The sequence below is a fragment of the Dasypus novemcinctus genome, chromosome 2 (assembly GCF_030445035.2).
Source record: "Dasypus novemcinctus isolate mDasNov1 chromosome 2, mDasNov1.1.hap2, whole genome shotgun sequence".
NCBI classification, from domain to species: Eukaryota; Metazoa; Chordata; class Mammalia; order Cingulata; family Dasypodidae; genus Dasypus; species Dasypus novemcinctus.
Genome location: NC_080674.1, coordinates 56995352 through 57019642, shown reverse-complemented (window position 1 = coordinate 57019642; position 24291 = coordinate 56995352). Strand labels below are relative to the sequence as shown.

General features: G+C 42.0%; 1 long non-coding RNA gene and 1 pseudogene across 1 annotated transcript in view; one reads left to right on the top strand and one right to left on the bottom strand.

Annotated features, from left to right (window-relative positions):
- The window catches only part of LOC111764228 (uncharacterized), a 74669-nt gene that overhangs the window by 29305 nt on the left and 21073 nt on the right, over positions 1–24291 (top strand). Inside the window, exon 6 of the long non-coding RNA XR_011645771.1 lies at positions 17252–17553. This is a non-coding gene — a long non-coding RNA (uncharacterized lncRNA). The remainder of the gene's footprint in view (positions 1–17251; positions 17554–24291) is intronic.
- LOC101446518 (transmembrane 9 superfamily member 4 pseudogene) lies at positions 2629–5022 on the bottom strand (annotated as a pseudogene).

Sequence of the window (24291 nt, the reverse complement as noted above, 5' to 3'; positions counted from 1 at the left end):
TTTACATGAGGTTTTACTATCTTGTACAGTCCCATGTTACAGTTTTCAGCTGTCCTTCAAGTAATACACATGACCTTAGACTTTCCCTTTTAACCACTGTCATTCCCATACAATAGCAATGCTAGTTACAAACATCAGGACATACTTTCACCATTTCTATTCATTTCCAAAGATTTACAAATAACCTTTTTACCAGTTCTGCACAGATTAACCCTCACTTTTCCATTCTCTACCCTCAGTCTATTTTCTGGTGACCTGTATTCTAATTATTTATTCCCAGAGTTTATACAATATATTTAGTTCATAGTAGCGCAATCATACATTATTTGTCTTTTTGTATCTGGCTTGCTTCACTCAATACAGTGTCCTCCAGGGCCATCCATGTCGTCATATGCATCATGACTTTATTTCTTCTTACTGCTGCATAATATCCTATTGTGTAAATACACCACAATTTGTTTATCCATTCATCAGTTGATAGACCCCTGTGTTGTTTCCAACTTTTGACAATCGTGAATAATGCCTCTATGAACATTGGTGCAGCAACTTAAAGGAAGGGGATAAAAACATTTTTAAAAACCTCTGTGGTGGACTGAATTGTCCTCCCAAAAAGATACGTTGAGGTCCTAACTGGGTGCCTATGACTGTGAGCTTATTTGGAAATAGGGTCTTTGCAGATGTAATCAAGTTAAGATGAGGTCAGACTGGATCAGGCTGGGCCTTAATCCACAACAGGTGTCCTTTTTAAAACATTTAAACAGGACAATGGTATATTTATTTACAATTGGACCAAAAAAAGGCATTTTTAATGAAAAATAATAATGATGATTTAAAAAGTCAGAAAAAATCAATGATGCTTGAACCCTTTGTGAGGAGTCCAGTTCTCTACTCCCTTCCAAAAGAGAATCTTTTAGGGAAAAAACAAATCCAAGATTTGAGTGAACAAAAGACTGCAATATCATCCTCTTCTGCTCAGGTTCCTCTTCCTCCAACCTGATTCTTGGTGGACACCGTTTGGCGCTGCAAGATTGAGAAGTTCACTGGTTTGATTTGTGGAGCTGGCGGGGACTGCTGGGAGAATCCAGGATGTGTATGTGGGGATGGAGGGATGCCCCTAGATTAGCCATCCTCCTGAGCTTTGTCCTAGGGTGGGAGTCCCAAAGGGTCTGGAGCCAGGGTGAGTGGCTGTTGCTTAAACCCTAATCCCAGGTGCATTTGGTCTCTTGTAATGTAAAAGCAAATATTTGTGACAAGCATTGGGGCAGGCAGGGGGTCTGGAAGAATGGGGGATTGTGGAGAAGCCAGATCAGCCACATTAGCTCCTTCTTTCTAACCTGGGAAGGTTGGGCTCCTTGCCTACTCCTGGGAATTGAGGAAGGAATGCCGGAACTTACTTTCCGTCTCCCTCCACACAAGCAGTTTTCTGGGGGTCTCAAAAAGGAGGAGGCAAGAAGTCAGACGGGAGGTAGAGGGGATGGGTCTATCCAAAAAAGCCAGGTGTGGACCCCGAGGCTGGGGATGTCAGGGAGAGAAGGGCTCCTCCCAGCCCCTTAACGGGAGGGATCTGAGTTCTCGAGGTCCCCTTGTTCTGCCCCAGAAGTGGGGAAGGAGAGAGTCTGTCACTAGCACACTGGCAAGTACAGCCACCCCTGGCAGAAGGGTTGGGGAGCAGTCCTAGAGGTATGTGTGTGTGTGTGGGGGGGCCCTAGTGGCCTTAGCTACCCTTCCCAGACACAGACACGTGGGTGCTTGGCCCTGAAATACTTGGCTCCAGGTCCAGGGTTTCTTGGCACAAAAACAATGCCATGGCCAGTTCATTCCAAGTCTCTTTTCTTCACCCCTGCTGGTCTAGCAACCCCCTGCTGCTCTGCACAGGGGTGGTTTTTCAGTCCTAGGGAACACGGTGCTCAGTATATCCAAGGGATTCCCTTGTAGACTTGCACTTGCTCTTCTTGTGAAGATGACCCGGAGGTCTGGCTGGAGCCCCTGCCTTGGTCGACTCTGGGAGGAGGCTGGGGAGGAGAGAAGAAGCAGTGAAAGGGGCTGGCAGAGGCTGGCTGGCCCTGAGGATGCAAGTCTGGGCGAGCACTGTGCTTTGTCCTGGTGCCAATGGTGAAGACAGGTAGTGAGAGCCTCAGAAACCTCACTGCAGCCCCAGAAGGCCCAGTGTTTCCTCTTGCAGGTTGTCACGGGATGGCCAACAGCACTGAGGTACTGAGGAAGACAGTGACCAAAACCCGGTATCTCGGTGGATTTATCCAGCCTGGATCCATTTGTCAAGAAAATTAAAGAAAGTAACTCCAAACCAAAAATAAACCTGAACAAATAGGTCAGAGAGTTCCTGCTGGAGGGAACTTTCTTAGCACTTAAAAGAAAACAAAACAAACAAAAAAAGACCCACACAAAAAACTCATCCCTCTCAAAACTGGAATGAGATGATGAAGAAAATTGTGAGATTTATCTATAGGCCCTCCCAATCCCACCATGCAGCCTGGGATCCAGGAACACTGTGCCAGGAGTTACTTTCCAAACAAGTGGGAGTTTTTTAATTTTTTGTGCCTGTAGCTCTGCACGCAGGTGGCTTTCCTGTCCAAGGGTGGAACGGGCCCTGGCCATGGTCCATCCCAATTAGTCTGTCTTCACAGCAGCATAGCTCTTGCAGACATATATGTAGGCTGCATAAAAGTGCACTGTCGGCTGAGCTGCCATGAAAAGCCAGAAGGACAAAATCATCAAGGCTGTGTAGCCAAAGTAGAGAAGAGAGGGGATGAATTCAGCGATGCCCATCTTGTTAACAAAAGAAAAGATGGCAAAGACTAGGACATAGAATGCAGATCCCCTGGAGACTAGGGAATTCCACCACCAGTGGTAATCCTTCGCACACAGCTGGAAGTACACCATGATGATGCTGATTTGAGGACAGGACACCACCAGGATGATGAGGACAAGGAGCAGGAAGCCAAAGAGGTAATAGAACTGAAGATGAAGAAAAGTTCAATGAACATGGTGCTGAAGGATAGGATCCCAGCCATGAGAATGGTCACAAATCAGTTCACGCACCACTGCTGGTGCATGAACTGCCAGGGAATCTGCTTGGTGTGCACGGGGTTGCACGGGGTTGCACGGGGTGGCTGCTTGCAGAAGGTAATGTAGTAGCCCAAGTAGACAAGGGGCAGGAGACTCCAAATCCCATGCACAGCAGAGCCACCACAGTGGGGAAAGGGACTGCTCCCGATGAGTGCCTTCCTCAGATGAAGCAATTCAACAGGGAGCAGATCCAAAAAACCACACCAGATAGAGTGTTGTCATGCAGAATACTCCTTTCTTCCATCAATGGCCTTTTAGAGTGTGGTACAGACAGCCAGCAGAGAATCCACCAAATACCCCCATGAACATGGAAAGGAAGCAGGCCGTGGTCATGAGAGTACCCTGGCTGGAGGGTGAGAGCATCCCAAGCATGGCCACAAAGATGACAATGAGGATAATACAGAAGAGCTGAATGCCTGAGCCCAGCAGGGAGCTGAGGATCATGGAGTACTGGGGTGGCCTGAAGATATCACCAGTTTCCACCCAGCCTCTTCCTTGGTGTCTTCAATGTCATCCTTCTTGTTTCAGTTGGCTATGTCCTTCTGGAGGGTCCAAATGATAATAATGCTCAGGATGCCCAGCAGGAAAAAGACCACCAAGACAGAAAACCAATGGATCCATACATCACTTGTGGTCAGGTTAGTATCCCAGGAGAGGCCCATTTGATGTCACTTTCCTCCCAGTGTACAAATAAGTAAAGTACAGCTGATTCTCCTTGTCGGGGTCAGTTTCTCAGGCCATGGAATTAGTATCCTCAGGAAGGATATAGGAACTTTTCTCTTCTGCTTTGTGGTCCATCAGCCTGATGCTCTGGGAATCACCTTGAAGCAGACATGATATGTGTGCTCTTGATCCTCGTCCATGTCCTCCTGGTGGTAGTAAAGAATGAATGAGAGGTGACTGTGTAGGTAGATCTTGCTGACATGCATGAAGCAAGCTAATAGCCAAGGTCAAACAGTACATTTTTTTTCCTTCTTGTTGTCACTGTGTGGTTGGAGTACAGCTCTAGCAGGATGGCCACAGGCAGGTTGTCAGTGATGAAGTGGGCATGTAATCCTCTGTGATCTGCTCAGCTACGAGGTAGTTCTGTTCCACTGTCAGGGTCACAGTTCTTTTTGCTGTTCATCAGAACCTGGAGAGGGGTGTTGACAATCTGGTCCCCTCTCAGCGCCTCTCCCAGATTTTCTGCTTTCTAGATTTATCTTGTTGGGCTTGCAGAAGGGCAGTATTTGTAAGGGAGCTGGATTCGAGAGCTGATGAGCTTTACCACCTTAATTTCTACAGGATCATTCTGGTGGAAATTGATTGGTGTAACCCCAGGGAAGTAGAAGGTGCTTGTTTCATGTGTAGAGAGAAGCAGTAAGGACCATGGCAACCAATTCTCATGGCAGGGTGGTAGAGTGGTGGTGGTGGTGAGGATTAAATCAAGTACTTAAAGCACGTGGCACGTAGTAACTGTTTGATAAAATAGGGTGGCCTTGTTCTGGATTGCACTGGAAGGCAGAACCAATGAGAACCCATTACTACCACCATCTTGGATCCACCTAGGAATCCTTTTTTTTCAAAGATTTATTTATTTACTTATTCCCCCTCCCCTTCCCCTCCTCCAGCCCTGCCTTTTTTGCTGTCTGTCCTCTCTTCTCATTTTCTCTCCTCTAGGATTCACTGGGATTTGATCCTGGAGACCCCTGATGTGGAGAGAGGTTCCCTGTCAATTGCACCATCTCAGTTCCTGGTTTCTGCTGCACTTCACCTTGACTCTCCCCTTGTCTCTTTTTTATTGCATCATCATCTTGCTACATGGCTTACTTGCTCAGGGCACTGGATCACCGCACAGGACTTGCGCTCACCACGTAGCTACTAACGTGGGTGCTGGCTCATCATGTAGGCATTTGTGTAGGCACTGGTGCGGGCACTGGCTTGCCATGTGGGCATACTTTCTCTTCTTCCTTTTCACCAGGAGGTCCTGATTGAACCCAGGTCCTCCCATATGGTAGGCGGAAGCTCTATTACTTGATCCACATCTGCTTGTCCTTTTAAGAGGGGAAAATTTGGACACAGAGATGCGTAAGAGAAGTTCATGTGAAGAGGTAGAAGGTAGAGTGATGCATCTACAACCCAAGGAATCCCAAGGATTACCAGCAACTGCCAGTAGCTAGGAGAAAGACATGGAATAGATTCTTCCCTAAAACTTTAGAGGGAGCATGATCCTGCTGACACCTTTTTGGACTTCTAGCCTCACCCTTGGAATTGTGGGCAAATAAATTTCTGTTGTTTGAAGCCACTCAATTTAGAATAATTTGTTTCAGAAACCACAGGACATTAATACAATCACTACATACTGGGCAGCTTGAAGCAGTAGGTATTCAGGAAGATACCCCTCCAGTGACCAAACTACAAGCCTATAATCTCATCCTGCCACTTCCATTATTTATGGAAGGAGGGTGGAAAAGTGTTTACAGAAGCAGAGGATTTAACAGTTGTAGTTAATAAATTTTATTTTCATTTTAACCATCCATAATATGTAAAGTATAGTAAGTTTAGGCTATAGATTAGATATTAGATATAGTCTGTGTAGAGTTGGCAAGTCAGATAGATATGTGTGGTGTTTTGAAACCATATGTACCCCAGAAAAACATGTTCTTATTTAATCCAATCCTGTGGGTATGAACTCATTGTAAGTAGGACCTTTTGATTATGCTACTTCAGTTAAGCTGTGACCTACCTCATTCAGTATGGGTCATGATGGTATTATTCAAGTCCTTTATAAATGGAATGAATACAGAGAGAGGGAGAGAAAGCCATGGAAACAAGAAACTGAAAGCAATAAAACCCAAAAGAGAAGGGAGAGACCAGCATACGCTGCCTGTGCCTTGCCATATGGCTGATGAGCCAATGATCACTAGCAGCTGGTCTTTGGGAAAAAAGCATATTGCCTTGATGATGCCTTGACTTGGACATTTTCTTGGCCTCAAAACTGTAAGCTAATAAATTCCCATTGTTCAAGCGGAACCATATTATGGTATTTGCTTTAAGGAGTCTAGGAAACGAAAACAACATGTAATTAAGAGAGGCTTACAGGGAAGCGGACTTGGCCCAATGGATAGGGCGTCTGCCTACCACACGGGAGGTCTGTGGTTCAAACCCTGGGCCTCCTTGACCTGTGTGGAGCTGGCCCATGTGCAGTGCTGATGCACGTAAAGAGTGCATGCCACGCAGGGGTGTCCCCCGTGAAGGGGAGCCCCACGCACAAGGAGTGCACCCTGTAAAGAGAGCCATCCAGTGCGAAAGAAAGTGCAGCCTGCCCAGGAATGGTGCTGCACACATGGAGAGCTGACACAACAAGATGATGCAACAAAAAGAAACACAGATTCCTGGTGCTGCTGATAAACATAGAAGTGGTCCCAGAAGAACACACAGTGAAAGGACACAGAGACCAGACAACTGGGGGCGGGGGAGACAGAGAATAAATACAAAATAAATCTTTAAAAAAAAAGAGAGGCTTACAAGTAGGCATATGTGTCTACATATGGATGCATGTATAGTACATATATCTTTCCTATGGACCTCAGAGTGAGGACCTCACCTGTGATCCTCAGTGAGTTCAGAGATGCTGAGGGCTGGCCATGAGGGAGTTGGGGGCTGGGAAGGGGAGAGGAATGGGTCAGGTGCAAGCCAGTCTGAAGACCCTCAAGGGACACTGACAGGCCTTCTAAACCTCCAGATCATTGCCCCTCTAAACCACTGAAGAAGAGAGGCTACCTCTTATCTTCCCCTCCCCAGGTAGAAAATTCCTTTCCTTGAAGGGAGAGAGGACAAGTGTAGAAGCTTGGGCTGAGCATGGTGTTTGGGGAACTAGGAGAGTGAAGTATTGGAGCCCAAGACCCAGGAGCCACGTATTAAGCAAAAGGAAAATGGGCAATTTACTTAATCTTCTTGACCTCCAGTTTCCCTATCTTTACAGTTAAGAAGTTGAATTGAAGCAACAACTTTTCAAAATTTTAAGTTTTAGGAATAATGCTTTTTCAAAAAACTGTGAACCCAAATTGTGAACTATTCATGTATTAGTCAATGTTCTCCAGGGAAACAGAACCAACAGGGTATATGGATATATATATATATATATATATATATATATATATATATATATATATGTATAAATAATATGAGATATACTGACTTGATATAGCAATTTGCCCATGCAGGCATTGGCAAGTTCAAATTCCATAGGACAAGCCACAAATTGGGAGCTCCAATGAGGTTTTCATGAATTCTCCAGGAGAAGCTGGCTGGCTGAAGTAGAGATGAAAATTCTCCCTTTTGATGACTAAAATCATCAGTTTTCTCTTTAAGACCTTCAACTGATTGGATGAGAATCCAATGGATGAAAAAGCAATCTCCTCTGTTTATTGTGGATGTAATCAGTCATAGATGCAATCAACTTACTGATGATTTAAATCCATGAAATACCCTTACTGTAACAATCAGGACAGTGCTTGCTTGACCAAACAACTGGAACACCATAACCTAGGCTAGTTGACACAATGAATTAACCATCAGAATTATAAGAGGAAAAAAGATTAAAGATTAAACAAAACATTTCCAGCACCCTAGAAGTATCCCCTGCTTCCAGTCCGGAGATCTGATTATAGCCTTCTCTTCTTCTCCCGAAGAAAACATTCTTAAGACTTTTTGTAGTAATCATTTCCGTGCTTTTCTTGGTAGTTTTATTGCCTGTCTATGCATCTTTAAACAATATAGATTAGTATTGCCTGTTTTTTAACTCTATAGAAATGGAATAATTCTATATTTTCTTTTATGTCTTGCTTTTTTCTTTTGATATTGTGTTTGCAAGATTTTCCATATTGTAGAAAGACTTTTGGTTTATTAATTCTTGCTGGTTTATTAATTCCCTTGTATGAATTCACCACGATGTGTTGATCCATTGTACTAATTATGGGCATTTGGTTACTTCTAGTTTGGAGCCCTTAGGGACAGTGGAGCTGTGACCATTCATATTCATGCATCTTGAGGGACATATGTACTCCAGGACCTACCTAGGAGTGGAATTGCTGGTCATAGAGTGTACTCACTTCAAACTGCTTTCTAGAGTGGTTGTAGTGGCTCTTTTTCTCCCTAAATAAATAAAGCCTGATGTGTAAGACCAGGACATAAAATAGGTTACAGCAGAGCTGCTCTGTCTGAAGCAGGGATTGCATTTACAGGCCTTAGCTTTCTCTATTGTGCAGTGTTGGTGCCTTTCTTGTGAAGCTAACATACCTTGTTCTCAAACATTCAGTGTTGCTTTGGAGGACAATGGATATAAGATATTTCCCATTCCCAGGAGATATTTCCCATTTCCCAGAGATCCCAACCTCTGACCCCCAAATAGCATCTCTACTTAGGATTATTTTAATTTGGAAACCCAAGATTTGCTTTATAATTGGTATTTCCTTAGACCTTCATTAAGGAAGCTTCTATTCCATAGAGAACCAAAAGATTTTAAAAAATGGACAATATGCTTTCTCTTGGGCCAATTTATCCAATTTATGATCCTGAATTAGTCTGACTTGGGTCTTGGTTGGAAGCAGAAAAGTTATATCTAAGTTATGTAAAAGAATAGCTGTGGTGGTTTCTATTTAAACTCAGAGAAAATAAATAAAACTACTGATTACTGCTTGAGGTGTAAAGAGAATATTTTACAGCATTTGTGGTCAATGAAGTATGGTGGTGGTATAAAGTTTAGAGGGAACTTACTCTTTCAGAAGTTATTATCCCACCAAAATGGCAAAGCATCAAAATGGAGACTTTTCGCGTTGCTGTCCTTTGCCAAAAGCATAATACTAAAGCAGGATTGATGCTGGAACAGTCTGGGCACTAGACAGGCCAATGCATGTAATGCATATCATTAAAAATGGTTAGCACAAAGAAATGGTTGTTATTGTGCTTCATCCAAGTTGGACTTAGTAGCTAATTAAGTATAAGCTCCTTCTTTTTTTTTTTCCATGACCATATGCAGTTTTTGAATTTTTACAACACAAACTGTTTTAAAGAAGAAGTTAAATACAGAATGCATTGAGTTTGGTAGAGAAAGTTTAAAGGTCTGCATTTTCCCACCAAAGCTATTTAATATCAGCTGCAGAGTGGGTGTGTATGTGTGTGGGGAAGGGTTGTGACCTCCCTTATTTTTACAACCATTGCCATGATTTCATAATGCTGGCAGCGTGAAGAAGTAGACTTTATTACAGTAATTATATGCCAGAATGTGGGTATTAAAACAGAAAAACTTTTCTACTGATAATAAATGTCAAGGGAAAAATGACTTTACTCAACAAATGTCCCTTCATCAGTGTTTTTAATATATTAGTGACCTAGATGAAAATGGAGATGTGTCCATAGGGTAGATGTTCAGATTCCATCTAGCCTCTGAGCTTTATTTGCAGGATAGTAAGGAGGGCAACTGAAGGACAGAGGCTTGTCTTAGCAAGCTAGGCTTATTTTTCTCCATGGTATATAGTCAAATACATTTTCTCTTGAGGAGATATGGCTATTGTTTCTGCAGATGGATTAATTACGTAAGTTCCAGGATGTGTAACATTTTGATGATAGCCATATTCTAAACTATAGGCTTGTGGCTATTGAGTTATATTCATGAAACATTAATTGTGGGGTGGGCCAATACATCACAGAAATAATAAATATAGTTTTACCGCAGAAAGTCTATACCAAGAAAATATTTTTTTCACTCTGCAATTGAGGTTAGTGAAAGTTTGACTAATCCCAAGAAATGCTAAAATTATGGTACTTTTTATCTTTGATTGCAATGTATTTTGAAGTGAGTAGCTGTATGCTTCTCCACGTGCCCTGTTAACTTGGATAGAAAAACAGAATATACTCAGAAAGTTAGTAGCAAAAATCAGAGATCAGAGCAGGAGTTGGTTTCCCCATCTCCATCATATAAGAGTGTAGAGATCACACTTTTCTTTGACTTTTGGCCAGTTGTTCTTGCCATCCAGTATATTTGCAGTGGCCTCAGATTTTTCTTTGAATACCAAGATGATATTTTTAATCCTGCATACAGTTGGTGCTTGACACATGCTTGAAGATGCTCGAAGGTACTTCACAAATAAGGAAGGCAAGTTTTAGTTTGGGACCTGCTCTATCCTCGTGTGTGGTTACATGGAGGGAACTGGATTCAGAATCTCTTGCGGTGAGTAGTTTGTTGATCGTGAACTGGGCAGCATCTTAGCGGAAGCCCTGGTCTGGGAGGCAAGGATCACTGACTCACAACAGCCTTAGGTGATTGCCACTCCCACTCAGTCTCATTGCTCAGAATCCAGACAAATCTTCAGATCATGACACTGATTCCTCTTCTGTATTTTCTCTGTTCTCTGCATTGGGTTCCTCTTTAACAATGAGCCATTCATGGGCACCCAGGGAACTACCCAGGACCAGGGAGACCGCTGCAAGCCCTGCAGGCATCTGGCCACGCTCCAATCGAGATATTCTTGGGAATGTGGAATTATTTGAATCAAAGGGAAATAAATCTTTTGCAAATGTTAATACAAGTGACTGCGGGAAGGGCTTGGTGCTAAAGGAGAAGCTAAGAATTCCTGGTGCCTACTGAGTTATTTCTTGGCAGGGAATAATACAAGGTTGCTATGGGAATGATGAAGGCAAAATAATTGCCATATTTTTAATGGTTGCTCTTACTGTGTCTTACTGTGTCACCTTCCACTGCCCAAGGTTGAAAAAACTTGCTCTTGAAAGAATTTTGACTATTCTTTTCTCAAGTTTTATTTCTTTTTCTCTTGATTTTAAGCCTGCAAACATACCTCTTGACATCAGTTCACAAATCCAGCTGTACCTTATTTTCTTTAAGCATAAAGGAATCAACCCATTTGAAGTGTATACTGCTATTTATATGCTTTCAAAGTCATATGTTTAATTTAGAGGACTCATATCCCGGGGAACTGGAATTCTGTGCACTCTTTGGGTTGGAAGGAAAAAGGAGAGAGAAGCTGTGCAGTGTGCACAAAGGTCGGCTGACCAAACCCAAGTTTCCCCTTTGCCACATCTAGCTGTGCCATTTTGGGGAGGTTAGTGGACCTCCCTGAGGTAGGTGTTTGCATCTGTAAGATGGGGCTAATTATACCACCACTGTGGTGTTGTAAGCCCAAGGTAATGTATTGTGATGCCACTTTCTTATTCTATGTCCATAGCAAATATCATAACTCACAGTTTTAAGTTAAGAGGCAGCCTGGAATCCTTCTCAACACAATGCTCCATGTAGCCACTGCCAATCCGTCAGAGTTGGCAGGTGAACTTTGTCATACCTGGCACAATCTTTGGGACATGATAGATACTCTATAGATCCTAGTTCTTAATATTACTATTTGGAGGCTGTAGATATGATCATAGGAGGTACAGGCAGCTATCATTTGGCTTTCCCATTATTATTCAGCTTGCATCCAGAATCAGCAGCATTGAACACAGCTGGTCACTCACTTAACCCTGGCATCCTGATCTCTGATCTTGTGCATCTCTCTAGACCCTTCCTCCACCTTCTATACTGGTTTCTCCAGGTCTCACCAAACCCCAATGTTAGAGTGCCCCAGGTCATTCTTTTCTTTGCTCTCACTAGGTGATCACATCTGTTCTCCTGGCTTTCACTCTCTTTCATATGCTGATGATACCAACATTTCTATCTCCAGGCTGTATGTCTTCCCTAAACCCCATTGTAGTTAGATGTAGCAGTTAGATAATGCTCTCTTGACTCACATCTCTAATAGGATGTGTTTTTTAATTGTTTCACTTAACCCTATTAACTGGATATCTAATAGAGTCTATAGAGTCTAGGGTTGAACTCCTGATTCATAACCCCCTCCCCTGCAACTGAAACCTACTCCTCCCAGTGTCTTCAATTTTTGTCTAGCGCATAAATGAATGAAAAAAAAATGGTTCTAGGGCTTGAGTTTTTCTGATTATTAATGGCATAGTTCTCTATAGGAACACAGAACTTGGACTACTCCTTTGTCTGATTAATCCTGCTCAATCTTATCTCGCTCTATTTACCATTGAGAGCAAGGGAATAGACATAGCTGCTCATAACCAGGAGTAAAAATATCTTTGTTTATTGTAGTTTTGCCACGCACTGATTTGTTTATTTTGGTAAACACAGATTTCAACAAGGGAAAATGCTGAATTCTCCCAGTTGATGTCTTTGATGCTGACCTGCTTTGGGTGCCTTATAAAACAAGAACAGGCATTAAGAGTGGGCTGGATGCGGCCTGGCAGTGTTTACAGCTGGTTGGGTGCAGCTGGTGGCTTCAGAATTTCTAAAGAGTGTCGATCTGGTAGGAAAGGAAATGGTGACCTTATTTATATAATAACATTGAAAACATCACTTACCCATATCAGAGAATAAGAGGGTGGAGAAGGGTGCTGATGGAAAGGTTAGGGGAGGAGGATACCAAAGTCTCTCAGAAGCATAAACAGAGATGGAATTTAGTCTTACTAAGTAATGGTGTGGTTTCAAAGTAGTCATTTAATTTCTTTGGGCCTCAGTTTCCTTATCAATGAAGTGAGAGGCAGATTGCATTATTTATAAGGTCACTTCCGGCTCTATGCTTGGGTGGTGCTATGAAAGGTTGCACATTCAGAATCACAAATGCAACTTCCATTTACAGTTGGAAATGTCTCTGAGATCCAGTTTCTTTTTCTGCAGAATGAAAAGGTTCTCTAAGGTGTTTTCCAAGTCTAACATTCTTTGCTGCCATTGTACTTTTGGGTTTCTTTTCTTGCACAGGTGGATCTGGTGAAATTAAAACTTTTTGTTTCTTTTTTTGGTTGCAGGCTTTCTTTGAAGCTGGGGCCAGTCACACACAAACTGTGATGATCTGGCACATACACTTGTAGATGGAGTGTGTGCTATTTCACAGTTGGTGAACACTAGCTTTACCTTAAGACAGTGTGGGACACACAGAAATATGACCTTGAGGTTTATTTTTGTGTTCTAAACTTTACAGAAAGAGGACAGGAGATGGTCTGTTGAGAAACTGGTGACAAAAAAATGCTGAACTCCCTCTATCACCTCATGTCTGATTAATTCATATTGGAAAGGGTAGTGTCTAAACTGTGCATTTGCCCTCTTCTGAATTCCCATTCCTTTGGTGAATGACTCTGGCTCTCTAGCAGTTCAGTTAGCTGAACTAGTCAAGGAGTATGGTCACTTGTGTCTTACAGGGGACAAAACAGAAAACACTACCTCCTTTTAGCACTGTTTGATATTTCCTGATAAAAAGCCTTCACAAAGGGACTGAATGTTAATTTTTCACAAGTGTGTATGTGGAGTTGGTAGGGGGACTCTTGAAAGATGTTTATCAAATCTGCAATCCTTTCTAGTAGACTTTTACACTTGGAAACTTTTTTGGAGAAGAATTATTGGAATGGAAAGACAATAGCCTAGCTGGTTAATCATAGATTCTCATCTGATTTTTGAACAATTTAACATGATTCTCATCTCACAAAACAAGTTAACAAAATCTCTGGAGCATCTGCTATGGATGTACATCCTCCCCTAAGGCCTGTCACACCCACTGTTTATTTCATTCTCATGTCAACCTTTTGAGGTAGCTATTTATATTTTCAAACTTATATTTGAAGAAATAGAAGCTCAGAAATGTCTTGAACTGGTCCAAAAGCACACAGACAAAAGGTGGGATTTAAACCCAGATAAATATTCTGCCTCCAGGTCCTTCATTCATCCCACAATATTATAGCTGTACAGTATAATGAGTATGTGGAGGAAGGGAAGTGAATAAAACAAGTCCAACAACTATAGTTATTTGGATATATATTGAGTCTACCTATGCAGATCCAGTATGACTTTTTATACAGAGTATAAGTTATCTGCTGGCTCACCTAAAACTGTGACAAATCAAAATAGTGGCATCTTTCTGTTTGTTTAGAATGGTTTTATAACTTTTCCTTTTCGTGGAGTGGCTTGTGGAAATCTAGAATCCTCCAGTTTGATGGTGCGATCTTACTGATAGTCTTCTAGTTCACTTTGAAGTATTAGGCTATAATGATGTTTTTTTTTTTTTTAAAGATTTATTTATTTATTTAATTTCCCCCCCTCCCCTGGTTGTCTGTTCTTGGTGTCTTTTTGCTGCGTCTTGTTTCTTTGTCCGCTTCTGTTGTCGTCAGCGGCACGGGAAGTGTGGGCGGCGCCATTCCTCGGCAGGCTGCACTTTCTTTTCACGCTGGGCGGCTCTCCTCACGGGCGCACTCCTTGCGCGTGGGGCTCCCCCACGCGGGGGACACCCTTGCGTGGCACGGCACTCCTTGCGCACATCAGCGCTGCACATGGCCAGCTCCACACGGGTCAAGGAGGCCCGGAGTTTGAACCGCGGACCTCCCATATGATAGACGGACGCCCTAACCACTGGGCCAAAGTCCGTTTCCCAATGATGTTTATTTTTGAAGAAGCAGATTTTATTTCAGAATTTCCTCCCAAAGTGGGTGGGTGTGGGGAGAATTTTGCTATCAGTTCCTTTGAGGAACTAAAAGTCAGAAAGACCTTTTGCATATGGAATGACGCTTCTCTGGTGTAGTCCTTTAGTCACCCTATTTTACCTGCCTGGGATGGTCTCTCCCTTCTTGCATTCCTCCTGTTCTACCTAATTTTCTGGGCCTAGCTCAAATTCTACCTGTGAGGCCTCTGTCCCTTACTCCAGTCAGAGGTGATATGTCCTTTCTTAAGTTCCTAGAGTACCCACCACTCAGTGAATCATTCCTGGTTTAGAGAGCTTGGACGCCTCTTCCACTGATGTATCCAACAATTTTCCAAATATTTTATTGTTCAAACTCCTATAGACAGATATTTGATCTCCCTCACTAGATTAGATTATATGCTGGTGTGGGGCAAAGAAACATCCACTATTCCTTGAATGACCACAGGCCTTGACCATGGCCAGTGCTCCGTAAATGTGTATGCTTGTATTAGATTTGATTGACTGGTCTAGGAGGAAAATGGAGAAGAGTCATGAATTCTAGCCCTAACAAATAGACTTACTCTGTCTTCTTATAAGTGCTTCTTTTAATTCTTTGCTCCCAAAAGGAGTTATCTGTGAATTAGTTCACAGCTGGTCCCAATGCAGATCATAGTAGCGTATGTTCCTTTAGATGTGTGATTTTCATGGTGAAGACATCAAGTTGGGGAGCATTTTAGTTTATCAAAGGGCTGCTGATGCAAAGTACTAGAGATAGGTTGACTTTTATAAAGGAGATTTATTTGGGGTTAAAGCTTACAGTTCTATTTGGATTTGAAAAGTCCAAATCAAGGCACCATAAGTGATGCTTTCTCACCAAAGCCAGCTACTGTTGATCCTATTGTCTGGCCAGTTGGCAAAGCAAGATGGCTCCCGATCTCTGCCGAGGTCTCAGCCTTCCCCTCTGGGTTCACTGCCTCTTGGAGCCCAGCTCCTGGAGCTCAGCTGTGAGCAAGCAGATATAGGTCTTGTCTCTTTCCAGGCCTCTTCTCTCTCAATCTTGGCTGCTCCATTTTCTTCTTGAGTTCAGTTGTAAGCTATCAGTCATATAGCAAGGCTCTTCTCCCCTTGAACTTTTCTGTGGGCCCAGCCTCTTGGGGGCTTCATGCTTAAGTGATCCTCTAGTCCTCTAACACTGCAGGATAAAAAATGGCACCTCCTTTCTCCTGTGTGTGTCTCTCTCTGGTCTCTGTTTATATCAGCTTCAGTAGGAGAGTGGTGACAACCTGAGGCACGCTTCACTGACACGGTCCAATCAAATGGTTCTCACACCCATAGGAATGGACTAGTTGAGAAATAAAACCTTTCTATTTTGGAGATTTATGAAAGAACTTTAAACGGTCACAGGGAAGAATAAAGAAGGGTGTGCTTAGGGGTCTTTAAGGGAAGTGTCCAATAAGACAACATTTCAGGGAGATGTATTTATGATATTTCTATTTATGACTGGGTAAAAGTAGTGAGTCTGGGAAAAGACACCACGGTAATCTGTTCCTTGGTAATTGATTTATTAACCCCCAGAGTAATTTTAAAAATATATATCCCATTACATTTGGGATTGGATTAAAATGGTTTAATTGGAATGCATTAACTGCAAGTATGCTAAGGATGCTGGTAATCCAAAAGCAGAAGAGTGCCCTGTGGTTTGAAGACTGGTCCCTGCTGGGGGCAGGCGGTCAGCCTCACAGGGAACCCTGTTTCAGACAACTGTGCCAAGGAGGGTAAGGCCAAGGGGTGGGTTCTGGATTCACGGAACTTGTCCTCTTCTCTTGAAGGCCATGGACGGTGATAAAAACATTTAGTCATCAAAGAGCACCAGGGAGTTATCTTCTCAAATCAATGAATATTCCCATTTCCACTGACTCATTCAGTGGGGGGGAAAGGTCACATGTCAAGAAGGAGGGAGCGCTGGAGGAAAGGAGGGAATGAGTAGGAGAAGCACTTTGTAAGTTATTAGTGTGTGGTAGAATCCTGTAATATTTCTGAATATTTTATAATGAAGATTATCAAACATACAGAAGAGCTAAAGGGATTGCACTGTGATCACCTGTATATCCACCACTTAGATTCTACAATTAATATTTTGCTTTACTTGCTTCTCTTTCAAAGTTACAGATATAGTACATTCACCCCATAAATACTCCAATGTGCATACCACTGAGTTCAACATTTGCTTATGGCTCTTTGGGTGAGAGAGAGAAAATATATGTAACATGAAATGCACACATCTTAAGAGTAGCAGTTGATGAGTTTTGACAAATGCTTTCATCTGGGTCACCCTACCCAGATACAAAACATAGCCGTCACCTCAGAAAGTTGGGCCCCTTCCTGGGTAATTCCTTCCCTACTCCACCATTGTCCTAACCTTTTCCCTGTAAATTAGTTTTGCCAGTTGTAGAACTTTGTACTAATGAAATTATACAGCATGCTTTAAAGTTCATCCACATTTTTGCATGTAGCCATTTATTTTTTAAAACCAAAATAGTCTCTATTAGTCTCCAGAGCTTCTCAGATTAGCAGCTTCTTTAGAAAGCAGCAGGAAAAATAAGGGTTTGGGAAAAAGGAGAGTTGAAAGGGACTCTAGTGCCAATTGCTTTGGCTTGTTTATTTTTCAGATGAAGAGACTGAGGACCAGTGATGGCTGAGGGTCAAGGAGACTGAGCTGAAACTGAACCCAGACCTCCTGACTCCCTGCTCAAAACAGTTAGGAAGGTGGCTGAGCGGGTGGTTGTTTTGAGCTGGAGCCATGGGAGACGTGAGAGTTTCGACAGAGCTTTCTTTAGAGGATGTGAAACTACACGAACCTCATGTGACAAGAAATCCTCGGAGGCCTTGGTGTGGAGCCAGCAGAGGAAGTTTGACACGGCTTCTGGTTACAAGCTCCACCCCTGAACCTATTGGCCCAGGGTGACTTGTGGTGAGCTTTCTGATTTGAAATGAAACAAGTGGTGAATGGGAAAGGCTATCTTATACCAGCGTGCACATGGCGAGGCAATGCTAAAGAAAACACACACACACACACACACACAAAAGGCACCTTCAGGCCCGTGGCCCTCTCTTAGGAAGGGGCCTGGAGCTGAAAATAAAACACAGAGGTGGGGCGGGATGCTGTGATTACAGACAGAGTCTTTGTCTCCCGCAAGCGTTCCAGTTCAGCCCAGGATGACAATGGCCTGCAGGTTCCTGCCTGCCAGCTGTTGGCCGGCCTTTGTGAAAGTCCCCGATCTCTGGACCCAATGCTTAGCGGCAGGTATCCATGTCATGAAGCCAACTTGGCACTGCTGGCACCTTTGTTGATGAAATGAGCACAGCGGCAGGGAACTGAGGCCGCTGGTCTGCTCTTGCTACCAGCTGGCAGGTGCAAACCTGGTGGGCAGGTACCCTGGAGAGAAAGCTTAGGTTGCCATGGTAACTGATCTAAAGGGAGAAAAGGCATTTTCTTCTTCAAGGTCAGTTTGACCTCTTTTCTAGCAGGGTATATTGTGGGAAAGAAATGAATTTGTGGCAGCTCTGATTTTTGTGTGACTGAGGGCCTCATCTGTCTTGAATGCTTTCCTTCTCTGAGTTGCTACATCGAGTAGCATCTTATTGGTGTCACTCATTGGGCAAATCTGGGGTTGGTAGATCTTTTGGGTGATGTCGTGGACAGAGATCAGCTCATCAGAGAAGCCCCAGAAGAGATGTTCCTGTGTAAACCAATCAAGGCTGCACAAAGAATTCCAAGTCGTTTCTGAAAAGGCTGACAGTCAGGTTCGACAGGTTCCTTGGGCTATTCCGGGAGAAGAGATTAGTGCTGACTGCTTGAGGCATGTCCTTAGATGTCCTTTGGCCAAACTGTTCTGGGCACAGGGGTGGAGAGACACTTGTCAGTTTGCTGGGTGCCTCACAAATTTGCCACGGTGAATGCTCTGTAAAGAAGTGTGTTTTCCTTATCAGGTTGTCCTTCTGTCTGTAAAGCTTTCACTCATGCATCTACCTTGAGAAAATACATTTTCTGTCTTTAATTTAGAAGTCTAACTTCTCTTAGATATTAGTATTTCTGTCTCCCACTCTGTAACAGTTGTTCTTGCTCAGGTCATTGGGATGGGTGTCAGTATTTTTCCAAATAAGCATCTCTTGTATGTTCATATCGTGCACCTCCTTTTCCATGCCCTAAGATTTCTGTTGGGAGAAATATACCATTGTATTAATGTGAGACTTACTGAACCCCATGGAGAATTTTTCTGTTCTGCTAACTCTCTGTAATGCTACAAAAATTATTTATATGGAATAGTACTCTGTCAGTGAGAAATATTAAATATTCTAGATAAATCCTAAGCAGCTTCCTTGTAAGTGTAACCATGGACATATATCAGCTTTGGTTTCCTAATCTATAAAATGAAAAGATTGGAATCCATGATCTGTTCAGGTCCCTGCTAGCTAAAGTTTTCTAAGACTTTAGATTTTAACATGAAAAATAAAAGCTCTAAATAGATTTGACAATTCACGGCCTGGACCTACTTAGTCACAGAGCTTTCCACTAGATTACTGAATTCAGTAAACATTTATAATTCACCAACTAAGCCTGGACACCAGGGATACAGAGACAGATTGGCATCATTTGCTATCCTGAAAGATCTCATAGTCCAGCCAAGGAGGGACAACTAAAATAAAATAAAATAAAACAAAATAAAATAAAGTACAGTACAGTAAAATAAAATAAATAAAATAAGATTCTCAAAATTGGCAGGAGTTTGAAGGCAATTTTCTACTTGGAAAGAGAACTTATCTTTTAGTATGGAAAAGCACTTCAATGGGTATATTTAGTGTAGAGAGATAAGCCTTTTTCCTCTCCCCACCAGAGCCAGCCCTGGAGTGATGTGAGTGAGCCATTTGCTTTGGGTACAAAAACAAGGGGATGCCAAAAACTTAGTAATAAATATATTTTAACACCATAGTAAAAAATCAAAATTAATGAAAAAAATCCATGATGAACAAAGTGAAAATTTTCAATAAAGAGAGGATCTAATCCTGTACTTGCCTGATTGTCCTCACTTGCCTCACTCTAATCCTGGCCCTGGCTATTTTATCTTATTTTTTAACTATTTGTCTATTTTATTTTTTAAACGATTGCACTTGAATATTAACATATCTAAAGGTTTAGACAAAGAAGAGTGTAACAGAATTTAGAGTTTCGAAGGGTGGTCAGTAAAGAGAAAAGGGAAGGCTCTTGAAGGGGGAGGGGGTCCCTAGAAGATGGTAGTGGATACAATTTAGAAATTCTTTGTGGTGTAGAATGGTCGATGAATATTTAGGTAAGAGATAACTAATAAAAGCTTCGAAGTTGTTCCTTACCTTGTGTTGCAGTCACCTCCCTAGATGTTTGATATATACAATAACATTGACTTCATGCTTATTTGAGAAAACAGAAGGAAGAAGGGTGGTGTCCAGCATAAGAGGAAGTGAGTGAGAGAGAAGGACAGTTGTAGGAACTAGATAGGATGTAGCAAGAACCAACTCAGGAGAAGCCTGACCCCTGAAACCCTTCAGAAGGAAGGGGAAAGGGGAACATGCCTGGACTTTGTGCAGTGTGTGGGAAGCAGCCTTGAGCTCTATGGGCTTTGTAATATTAAAGGAAAGACAGATCCTCAGGAAACAGACACCTGGGCCATGCCTGCAAATCAATAATTACAGTTTATTATTGTGTTAGATCCTTAGTTTGCCCCTCTGGGTCCATTCACTACCTTTCTCTAAGCTTTCTTCCCTTTGAATGGACAACATCAAATGGCTCCCTCATCCCTGGTATGCAGCCGTATTTGGCCAATGAGGAGCACCAACAGGGAATTGGAAAGAGCGAGGAGAATGAAGTTTGGGGCTCTTTTCCTGAGGGTTTACAATAATAGGCTGACTGCATCCCTCTACAGAAAGCCACAGCTCCTGTCCAGCAGCCCTCTCCACATAATTCATTCTTTTTCCAGGTTCTAGGACCCACTTCGTTCTATTCTAGCAGCTTGGATACTATGAAATGGGTCAGCTTTTAACAATGGGGATATATTAACTTACAAGCTCACACTTTTGTGCCTGAGAAAAATATTCAAATCAAGACATCATTAGGCACTGCTTTCTCCATGACGGCTGGCAATCCTGCCCTCCTCTGTCACATGGTAAGGCACAAGGTGGCATCTGCTGCTTTCTCCCTTCTCTTCTGGGTTTTGGTGCTTTTAGATTCTTGCTTCTGTAGCTTTCTTTCCCTTTGAATTTTATTCTCTTATAAAGGACTCCAGTTTGAGGATTAAGACCTACCCTAGGTTATGCCCTAATTGAAGTAACCTAATCAAACGATCCTGTGCCCTATAGGTTGAAACCCATAGGAATGGGTTAGCTTAAGAACACACATTTCTGGGTCCGTACAGCTTGAAACCATTGCACACTTTCTCCTTCTACCTTTTCAGGACTCGGAGTGGTAACACAGCCCCCTACTATTTGTTCTGTGGCATGCACTAACTTCTGTGGTTTTACTACATCCTGCTTCTTTATAAAGTCTCTTTATTAAACTCTCTTCCATATGACAGTGCTGTCTGTGTCTTAAACCACTCACTGATACAGAGGTGAGAAGTACTATAAAAGGTTGTACAGAGTATTATAGGTTGGAGGGGGAGGAAGCAACCAACTGTCCAGTGGAGAAGGAAGATGAGTGGGCAGAGAAGGCTTCATGGGTTATGTTTGAGCTGAATCTTAGGGAGTGAGTGTTTCCCTGCAATTAGGGAAAGCCCTAGCCTGAAAACTGTCTTATATCTGACAGTCAGGTGCCTGCCCAAATAAATCTCACTGGTCTGCCTGGTTGTAGAAGACAGTTATTTTAGTCATTTTTTTTTCCCTTGAAAAAGCATAGAACAGCTTAAATAATAAAACAGCAGTTACCCATACTCCTGTAATCCCTGTAGATAATTCAGCATGCTTTCCTCCAGACATTTTACAGAATTGAAATCATACTCAAATACAGGTTTGGATTCTGATTTTCTTTAATGTTGCATAATAAGCAATTTTCCCACAACTGGAAAAAGGTGTAAATTTCCACTTGGAGCTACTCTTTTTAGAGGTGTCAGAATAACTTTTAAGAACTGAATGTTATTACATCATATAGATAGAACATGATTTTTTAAAAAGTCCAGTAATTTTGCTCATTTATGTCATTAAAAATTTTTTTTTTGCTTGTTAAAATTGCTACTTATGAAACCTGACTAAAGAATATAGGCATTTCAGTATTGCCAAGTTATGGTAGTGTTTTAGTGTGCAAACCTATTCAAAGTAGATACCATGAAATGTATTGACTTTAACAATGGGAATTTATTAGCTTACAACCTTAGAGTTTTGAGGCTGAGAAAAATCCAAATCGAGGCATCATCAGGTGATGCTTTCTCCCTGAAGGCAAGCTGCTGGTAATCCTGGACTCCTCTGTCAAATAGCAAGATACATGGCACTGTCTGCTGCACTCTCCCTTCTCTTTTGGGTTTCATTACTTTCAGTTTTTCGCTTCCAAGATTTTCTCTCTCTCTATTCATCCCATTTATAAAGGACTCCAGTAAGAAGATTAAGACCCATCCTGTGCCATTCCTTTACAGAAGTAACTTAATCAAAATGTCCTATTTACAATAGGTTTATATCCACAGAAATGGACTAGTTTTAAGAACATGATTTTCTGAGGTACATAGTTTCAAGCCATCACACGTAGATTTTTGGTTGTTTATTTGCTTTCTCTTTTTTAATGTTATGGAAAGTTGAGTTTTCCATTTGTGATTGAGGAAGAGTGGAAATGGTGCCAGGAACTCAAGTCTAGGGTAGACCCAGTCACTTGGCCAGGATGGGGAACTCTTTATGGGTGGTCTTTAGCAAGTGTTGCTGGAGTTAAATGTTACATTGTTTGCATCTCTGCTATAATTCCTTTCCAAAATATCCATGCTTTCAGTATAAATCTTGTACAACAACTGTGTTGGTGGTGCAAAACAGTGTATATACAAAGGACAAAGAGGTGTATGGAGCGGAAGAGTTGAGCAGAGGAAACTTGGAACTGAAGTTTAGAGGGAGAGATAACTGGCAGCTGAAAGAAGCCATTCCTCTGAAATATTGAGATGGGAACAAGACTTCCGGAGGTACAAATAATTATATTTGGATATCACAGGAAAGTGTGGCCCCTGACATTGAAAGACTTAGACTATATGTCATTCTGCCTAGAAGTAATAACAGAAGAAAAAGGAGGGGATGGATAGGAGAGCTATTATGAGAGAAGGATTTGGTAACTTACTGTATAGGGAGGGGATGGGTATTAGAACTAGCTGAGGGCAGTGATAGTTTATCAGAGCAGTTCCTGCAAAATGAGATGAACACATGAGAATTTGAACAGGGTTTTTGGCAAAAGAGCTAGTCTTTCTTGAGGGCCTCTTTTGTAAGGCTGAAATGTGGCTGTATGAATTATCATTCAACTTATTATTTGTAAGAACCTTCTAGGAAAGGGAAAAATGTTTTGATGGACTTGAGCTCCACAAGGAATGGAATTATTTGGGTTTCCCTTCTGTTTGTCTATTCCATGATTAAGTGAGTTTAAAACCTGAATTTTAGTGAATTTTTTCAAAAGAAACCCCAAATTAATGACTTATTTATTTTTGTGTTATTATCCAATTCATTTTTCAGCTCACACTCAACCTCTATTAGACAAGAAGCTGGTGAATGGTTTAGAAAAAACATCTGATTGAGACTTGCTTGCATTTTTCACATGACTTTGCCAAAAGAAGTTTTTGTATTCATACTGTGAAGCTTCAACCGGAGAGCTGCCAGAGCTCAAAATTCAAATCTGCTCTGTAAGAACTTGGACATCGAACTTGAACTAGTTTCTGCAAATATTTTGTAGTGTGGTTTTATTTTCCCTGGGAAAGGAAAGCACAGAACATCTTCTGGCAGGGTTTAGAGAACTCCAGGAAATTTCAATCAATCAAATGGACATGACTGGCTTATCAGAAGTCCATGTGAAAAGTTTTATGAGTTTTATTGCCAGGGAAGTTCAGTAGGAGTCCACAGTGTCACATGATGAACATCCAGTCTTGGACCATCTTCATGGAAGTAGCATCCTTCTAGTAAGGATGCTAACGTTCTGTCTGTATGTTAACCCTGGTCAAACCTCAGCTGATTTCCATGTCTTTAAAAGGTCCAAGACAAATCACTTCAACCATGGTAGTAAAATTCAAGCAACCGTGTTATGTGTGGGACTGTTGCAGGAATGTCATTTAGTTCAAAGAGGAAAGGCTCAGGAGGAGGCATGCCATGTTGAAATATTTATCTGTAGAACTGAAGATTTCCAAGGAGTTAGCTTATATAGCAATGGGACAAGACCAGGATCAACATCTGGCCATTTTAGGGAAATAGTTTGGAGGTTGATGTAAGGAAGAATTCTCTGATGAATAATATTTGTTCAAATGTAGAATGGGCTGGTATGGGAGGGGAGCCCTGGTCCTGAAGAATGAGGCTGGATACCCATATTCTGGCAAGGAGGTTGTGGAGGGAATGAAGTGTGAAGTTGGAGCTCATTCTCAGATTCTTTTTGTTGCTGTTTTAGTTTGCCACAGGCTGCCAATGCAATATACCAGAAATGGGTTGGCTTTTATGATGAGGATTTATTAGAGCA